The 7,890-nt window shown below is 43.9% G+C and overlaps 1 protein-coding gene across 6 annotated transcripts in view; it reads right to left on the bottom strand.

Moving 5' to 3' along the window:
• Positions 1-5,118, bottom strand: part of ANKRD6 (ankyrin repeat domain 6) — a 90,266-nt gene extending 85,148 nt beyond the window's left edge. For all 6 annotated transcript variants that reach the window (XM_040058251.2, XM_040058247.2, XM_040058250.1 and 3 more), the window contains exons 1-2: positions 5,048-5,118; positions 4,546-4,678 (exon numbers count right to left, since the gene is read on the bottom strand). The gene's annotated coding sequence lies outside the window, so the exon portion shown is untranslated. The remainder of the gene's footprint in view (positions 1-4,545; positions 4,679-5,047) is intronic.
• Between the last annotated feature and the right edge of the window lie 2,772 nt (positions 5,119-7,890).

Raw genomic sequence — 7,890 nt, forward strand, 5'->3', positions numbered from 1 at the left:
ATAATAATAAAAAAGAACACAAGGAAAGAGTATGGCTGGATTTTACACAGAAGCTATGAAAAAAGAACAACACATACTTGCAAGAATTCAGGAGCTGCTGCAAAGTCTGGAGAAAACAAATTGATAAGAAAGTTCTGCACTTTTAAAATCTGGATTCAAACCAGAACAGTAACATCAATGAAAAACTGTAGATGTCAGGCAGATAATACCACAGCCAGAAGAAAGACACCCCCCCCTTCCCTCCATCCCATAATCCTCTTGAAAGACTTCAGCCAGACACAGCCAAATCCCAAAAGTGCTCAGACAGAAAATGAAGGAAAATTACTCATATGTAAACTTTACAAAATACTAAAAAACTGAGTTAAGCAACAGATCTGCCTGGCAGTTATTAGTGCAATTATTTGCAACAGTATTGATACAGTGAAAAGATGACATCCTGCCCAAGACTCTGAACCAGCTGCAATTTCTGCATCTGTTGCACAGACATCAAACTCTAAGTAGAACTAAAACATACCTAAAATAATTCACTGTGACCACTATTAAAAAGTTACTCAAATACTAAGCTCATAGATAATTACCATACTTTCACTGTGCTTTCTTACTTTATAAGGCTGGCACTTTTCCTCAGTGACTGACCCAACTGAGACAATTAAGGGCACTTTAACTCAGAAGGCACAGTTTAAATGGACCTAGCAACCGTTCTTCCTAAGATGTCACATTGCAAACGCTGTTAAAGCCAACAGAAAATATTCCTGACTGGCTTAAAGCAATTGGCATCTCAAACTGGAAAAGGAAATTATCCCACAGCAATGCAGACACAATGAAGATGCATACCCTTAAGGAACTAATTTCCATCAATTCCAAATTGCAAATTCCATAATGCAAATGAAAATGCTTTTGTCCAACAGCATGCCAAGACATGCACACAAAACCTGTATCTTCAGTGGCTCACTTCACAAAGCGAATGGTGCTTAGGTGAGGAAGGTGGAAATGGTGAGAGAGAAAGTAAGGGGTAGGCTAAGTTAGAAGAAGCCTGTTTAAATCCAGGATTTGAAGGAGGCAGGATTTTATTATTTGAAGAGTACTCCAAACATGCTTTTGATCACGACATAAGATTAAAAAGCCTAGGTTTTTTTGGCATAGGAGTATATAAATTTTACTCCAGGATTACGGCAATCCCACTAGGGTACCTGTGCTCAGCACATCATACCCCAGCTACCCTGAAGCCCCAGTATGCTCCATCTGGCTGGCATCCACACCAGATACTTCCATCCACCACTTGCCACAGATGTGCCCAAATCCCATCCCTAATCACAGCCAGATTCCCCCATGGCTGTGGCTTGGCTGAGATGCACCTAGGGTTTGGAGGACCATCAGTGGGCGTGGGGAGTGGAAAAGGAGAGGGCCACAGAGGAGAAAGCAGGAAGACACAAGTGCTGTCTGGAATAAAGAGTCTTCCTATTCATTTCATTTCGCACATGGCAGGACCACCGACAAAGGATCAAAAGTAAAACAGTGCAAGAGCAAGCCAGCAATCTACACTCCTGCATTGTACCACAAGCTACCACCAATGCGTTCGATATTGCATCAGAAGTACATCACTGAGGCTACCAAGACAACCTCTCCACAGCTGGATAATGCAAGAATTCAAGCTGTTGTACTGTATCCATCAGGCCATCCAATGGGGATTGATTTACACAACTAACTATTAATAATAAGCTAGATTGCTTTTAACCTCAAAGTCCTGTGTAGCCTTAATGCTTCATTCATCACAAACCTCTCAAAAGTGTGTCCTAAATTGACATTCATTATCGGTTTTTTTAATAGCATTCTTGACCCTGGTATCAAACTACTGCACAATAACAGTATCCTTCCTGCTTCACACTCAACACCTGCAAATCTCCAACTAGACCTCACTGTTTTCCAGAAAACAAGAAAAATACCTGTCTGGCCAAACCAGCAGCACTTTGAATACAAAGCATCACTCTGTCATGCACAACCTGTCAAAGGAAGCAATACACAGAGAACATCCCAGTCACAGGGAACATGCAAAGCCTCATGTATTTGAAAGCTATGCAACAAATAAGCAAGGAGTTCATACATAAGCAAGGACTCCACACATTTATTCTGACTTTCCCTAAATTTAGAACACCTTCCTTCACAAATCTAAGTCTTCTGAATGGCAGCATGAGATAAACCAAGTACATACAAAAGGAGTAGAAAAAGTTTAGAAAGGGACCAGTACAGATAATTCAGTGACAGTTCACATCAAGACATGGGGTATTTCAGGATTTCAGTATTCTCACAACTGCTGTCAATGAACTGTAACAAACTATTCTTCAGCAGCACCTGCTAACAGTGAGTGGAGTAGTCAAGTGAGAACTAACTAAGCTATTCCTAAAGGGTTCACAAGTCAGTGATAGTATGCAATAATATTTCTTGTATTGTACTTCAGAAATTGTTCTGGAGATTTTGTGGATCAAAATAGCTGGATAGGAGGCAGAGAAGAAAATTAGCCCCTTGCTGTTAAGAATTAAGGTCTTTCTAAAATGTAGCTCTACACCTGCTATTTTTGGCTGGATCATTTTGAGGAAGTCACATATTTAATTCCTGAATAAACAAAAGGAACTAAAAATTTTTATTTCAGATTTTTATTTGCCCAAAGCAATTACAATCAGTTTATATCTTTGACAAATATCTCCCTAGATCAATCTTGCCAATAAAATATGGCACCTCATTTGTGGTTTTAAATAAAATACTTCCACTAGGGACATGTTGTACTGATATATCTCTAAAAAAAAGATACAACTTCTCTGCAAGTTCATCCAAAGTCCTAACTGTTGAGAGAAAAAAAGAGGAATGGCACATCTGAAATTAATGAGAATAAATATAGTTGTCAGTATAATTAATTTAAGAATCTGAAAGTGCTTTACAAATGTTCATTGGTAGACCATCCATCCAAACCAATAAGCATTGTTCATCCTGTTATACAGATTTAGTGAATAAGGGACCGTAAGGTCTTTTTTTTTTACAACACCAAATGATTCACTGGCAAAGTCAGAGGTGACGCTAAAGACACATGGAGAAATGCAGCTTGAGGCTCAATTGCTCATTACCACACCCTACAAGCACCTGATTTATTAAGGTATCATTCATCTCACCTAATCCAAGAACATCGTAAGTTTGATAATCCAAACTCCAGAACGTGCCACCTGTGACAAGGCAAGATGCTAAGCCTGGTGCTGCAACTACATTATATCAGCCAACACAGGAGCCCCATTAGTGCAGACAACCCCTCACAATTTCTGCTCCCCAAAGAAGAAAGGACCTCTGTGAAAAAATCTTGAAGGAAAGCACCTGCATGAACAGGAGGTTTTCACTTTATTTTTACCAATCATTTGCTGGCTATTTAATTTCTTGTGTACAAAGCCAGTCTCCTATGTGAGGGTGTACCACTGTCTGGGTAAATATTAAGGAGCAGGGGAACTTTCCAACAGAAGAAGGTGAGATCTTTCCAAATGAATACTACTACAAAACTCCTTTTTAATTTTATTATTTTATTTTCAAACAAAACAAAACAAAAAACAAAACAAAACAACAGGGAGAAAAGCAGTGACATTACTACTGCTGCTACACAATTCCCATTTACCATTGCAGACTAATAAGTTCTCAGGGACAAACAGGCATACATCATCTACATACCAGGCATCCAAATACTTCATGTAGCCACCCAACTGTAGGTTTTGCTATATGAAGTGTATTTAACTATTTTTGAGTATTTTCTGCTCAGAAATTGTTATGAAGTTCTGAAGGAGAGTCACTGCACCATGTCTTGTGGTCCGCAATGCAACTGCAGATCTTACATGTAATCACACATCTCCAGAAACACTTTGTTTTGCAACTATCTAGAGAATGAAGATTACACAATACTTGGAACCTGAGCCTGCCAAAATAAGTTGTTACAAAACTAGCTGCACAGCCTGACACATCACTTTGAAAGAAAGTAAATAACATTCTCCTCAGAATAAACCATAGACTCAAATAGTCTTACCACGGGATCTGATCCATGCCTAACCAATGCTGCATAGGAGTTGAGAAATGGTTACATTTTTCTGGTTTTGGACAGAGGCGGACTTACTGATCTTCCCAATTACTCCTTTAACATTGGGATGGCATTCTAAATTCATTTAGACAATTCATGGGGCAAAGATTGAACAATCCACCTACCAGCAAGCTACTTTCTAACTCTCTCAGCGTTCTCCCTGTGAACAATAGGTATTCAGTGGCAGTCAACATGTCCCTTTGGTCATGTGCATTGCAGAAATACCAAGCAGAAACCCAAATAATCACTTCACATATAATTATAAAATATGAAGATATTGATTATGCCTTTTTTAAAAAGCCTATATTGTAGTACACCAACACCCCAGGTCACAATAAGCTCTTCATTAATGCTTGCAATAAAAAGAACACTGCAGAACAATTACATGCCGTAGCCATGGATTTCCACAATCAGAGCTCTACCAGCCGCCAGTGCGTACTTACAAGGTGTTGAGACCTCAGGGGAGGGTGATGTTTGCAGCAAACTAGTAGAAATATTTCCAGCGGACTTTTCAGGTGATGTCAACAACAGGAAGGATGACTTTGAGCCAGATTTCCATTTCTCATCAGACGCGGCCTTAAAAGTTGGAACAAGAGCGTTAAGACTCCTCATTTTCACCCCCAAACCTGCAATTGAACCCCTGGGTGGACACAGTCTCCTGCTCCGACGCGGCACGTCCCGGAGGGTCCGCGTCCGCCCGCCGTGAGGGAGTCCCTCCCCGGGCTGGAATAAGGGAACACTTTCACTGCTCCGCTCCGGGGCAGCGGCTTCGCCGCGATCGTCCCCAGCTGCAGCCCCGCCACAGCCCGGCCACCTCCGCCATCACCTGCGCGGCCCCGCCGGCAGCGCCCCGGCCCCGCCCGGCCCCCGCCGCCCCTGCGCGCTCCCCCGCCCCACCGCAGCCACACGAACCGCGGCGGGGGCGCGGGTGGGCGCCGCGCTCACCTGCGCTGCCCCGCGGCACGGCTCCGCCGGGCCGGGCTCGGCACTGCCCCTCCAGCGGCGCCTCCGCCGCCGGGCCGGGCCGGGGCAGCCCCGGGGGAGGCGCCGCCGCCGCCGCCATGCCCGCTGCGAGGGCGACACCGAGCGGCCGCGGCGGGCGGGCAGCGCGCACCGGCCCGGGCCGCCGCCCGCCCCGCCGGCCGAACCGGGACCCACCCCCGCGCCCCGCGCCCCGGCCGGGAACACGGCGCTCGGGCCGGAGCAAGGCTCTGCGCGGGCTGGACGCTCTCCTGGACGGAGGCTCCTTTGGGGCTTAATTATGGAAGCCAATAATAATTTGCGTGGGAGCAGAAGCGCTACAAAATCACAGAATCAGAGTGGGTTAAGGTTGGAAGGGACCACAGTGGGTCACCTGCCCAGCCTCCCTGGTTAACCAGGGTCGTCCTAGAGCACGTGGGACACGACTTCGTCCAGACCGCTCTTAAATATCTCCAGTGAGGGAACTTCCACGATCTCTCTGAGAAATCTGTTCCCAGTGCATGGTCATTCACACAGTAAGTAAGTTCTTCCTTATGTTCAGGTGGAACTGCCCTTGCATCATTTTCTGCCTGTTGCCTCGTATCTGAGTGGTTGAGACCACCAAGAAGTGCCTGGCTCCATCTTCTTGGTAACCTCCCTTTACATATTTCTACGCAGTAATGAGATGTCCCCTCAGTCACATCTTCAGCAACCAGGCTCAGCTCCCTCAGCCTTTCCTCATAAGAGAGATGCTTCAGTCTCCCAATCACCCTCGTTGACCTCCACAGCAGCCACACGTCCCTCTTGTACCAAGGAACCCAGAACTGGACACAATAAAATTTCCCCAACTTCAGAGAGGCCAGATGCCCTTTCCTCCAGCAGGGACCCTGTCAGTGTGCTTTGAAGTCTGAGCTGAAGATCAGAGAAGGATGTCTTGAAAGCTGACTGTGCCTGCTTAATGCCCCACCCACCCCTCCAGCTATCACTGGGACCTTCTGCTCACCTAAGTCATGTGTTTGCGCAGGCAATTATGGGTGAATGTCAGTAATTCACAAACTGGTAGGGAGGCAAGTTGGACAGGACCATCTGTAGACACCGGTAAAGAAGAAAGGAGTTTGTATGAGTAGGCTGAGTAAAATGATAAAAGTGGGATTGGGAGAAGAAGGAGAAAACAAAACGAGCTGCTGTTCCCCATACACTGCTCGATCTCACAGGCACATTACTTTCAAAGGCTGTTCCTCTGGCTCGAAGGCATTTTCAAAATGCCCTAAATGAATTGATGCCCTAAGCAAACTAAACACTGAAGTATCACAGGCACTTCCTAGTTAAGTCATGAATATATTCTTTTGAATGTTTTTTCAGATTATTCTACTCATGCCTTTTTCACTAAACAGTTACTATGGTTGATATCATTCTGTGGCAATAGTCATACCAGAGGTTCACATCAAAACCCTTGGTGCTCCCCAGGAAAGACTGACTGACTGACTGACTGACTGGATTTGCTGTTCAGATGCCTCCCTGATCTCAGCAAGGCTTTGTCAAAACTACAGCATTAATGTGAAGTCTGGTGTCATTACTGAAGTTAAAGCGTAGTTGCTAAAACACATAAAAAGACACTACACTTCATTACTGAAGTTAAAGCATAGTTGCTAAAACACATAAAAAGACACTACACTTTTGTTTGCTCATTCCCATATTCAGGATAGGCTTAGTTCATGTGAATTTTATTTAATTTGATTCTGTGTAAAATTTTAATGTAGGAATAGAAGTATTTGTGTGAGTAACAGTTAATCTGTACGTTAAACAAGTTAAATATGTAAATAAGTTATAGGTAAAAGTTTGCAGAACTATTTTGGCTATGTTTGATCCTTACGATTGAGAAACAAGGTGTTAGCACATTGTAGAAAAAAACTTTCATGGCACAGATGTGTCACCAATGTATTTCATGGAAATTTTCACTCTTTAACAGAAACAGGATGAGACCCTATCGTGATCCTGCAAACCTAGGTGCAGATAGGCTCCCTTGATTGTGTGGATGTCAGAGGGACAATTCCCTGTGCTTAGGTAACATTAACCTTTTCTAGTGCAGACAGTTGATTTTGTATTCTTTGGGATTTCTTTTCCTAGTGGGGACAGAAATGAATGACACAGAAAGAATATAGTGTCTATGAACTGCAGCTCTCTGTGGACAAAGTCCAGTCACATCTATCACTGTACATGTCATATCTGCAAAGACTCAGCTCTTATTTACCTGCCCTTACTAATAGTCCTGTGACTGAAAGCTGGGCACTGTTTCATTATGTGCACCCAGCTTTAAAGTCAAGTGACCTGACAAAAAGAAAAGAAGAAAAAGGCCTGGTGCAGAGGCAACTGAAAACAACCTGGTGGCAAAGGGACAGAGGAGGAGCAAGTCCTGAGGTTTATGTAGAGTCCATGACAGATTATATTGCCAAGGATTGGCAGAAATGCTTCAGCCCTACTCTAAAAACCTATCTGGCAGTGGGCCTGGAGTCTGTGTGGCTTTGAACCTGAAGCTGTGGACAGGTAGAAGGTCACTGATGTCAGTTGTGGGAAGGCTGTGGGAAGAGCTGCATTGCAACCAGTCCTCTTTTTTTAAGTTTCTACACCCTCATTTAGCATTTTAATAGATCCAAATTATTCTCCCTCTCGTTGGTCATGCTTCATAGCTCTTTGTATAGAAGAAACCTAATACAGACATTTCTGGGCAAGACCTGCTTTCCGAAGCTGGTGTTGAAAGTTACCAGCCCTTTGTGCACATAAGTGATCAGCTGGTTTGTGAGACAGATGGTCCTTCATTACACAGCAGG

This window comes from Hirundo rustica, chromosome 3 (genome assembly GCF_015227805.2).
Source record: "Hirundo rustica isolate bHirRus1 chromosome 3, bHirRus1.pri.v3, whole genome shotgun sequence".
NCBI classification, from domain to species: Eukaryota; Metazoa; Chordata; class Aves; order Passeriformes; family Hirundinidae; genus Hirundo; species Hirundo rustica.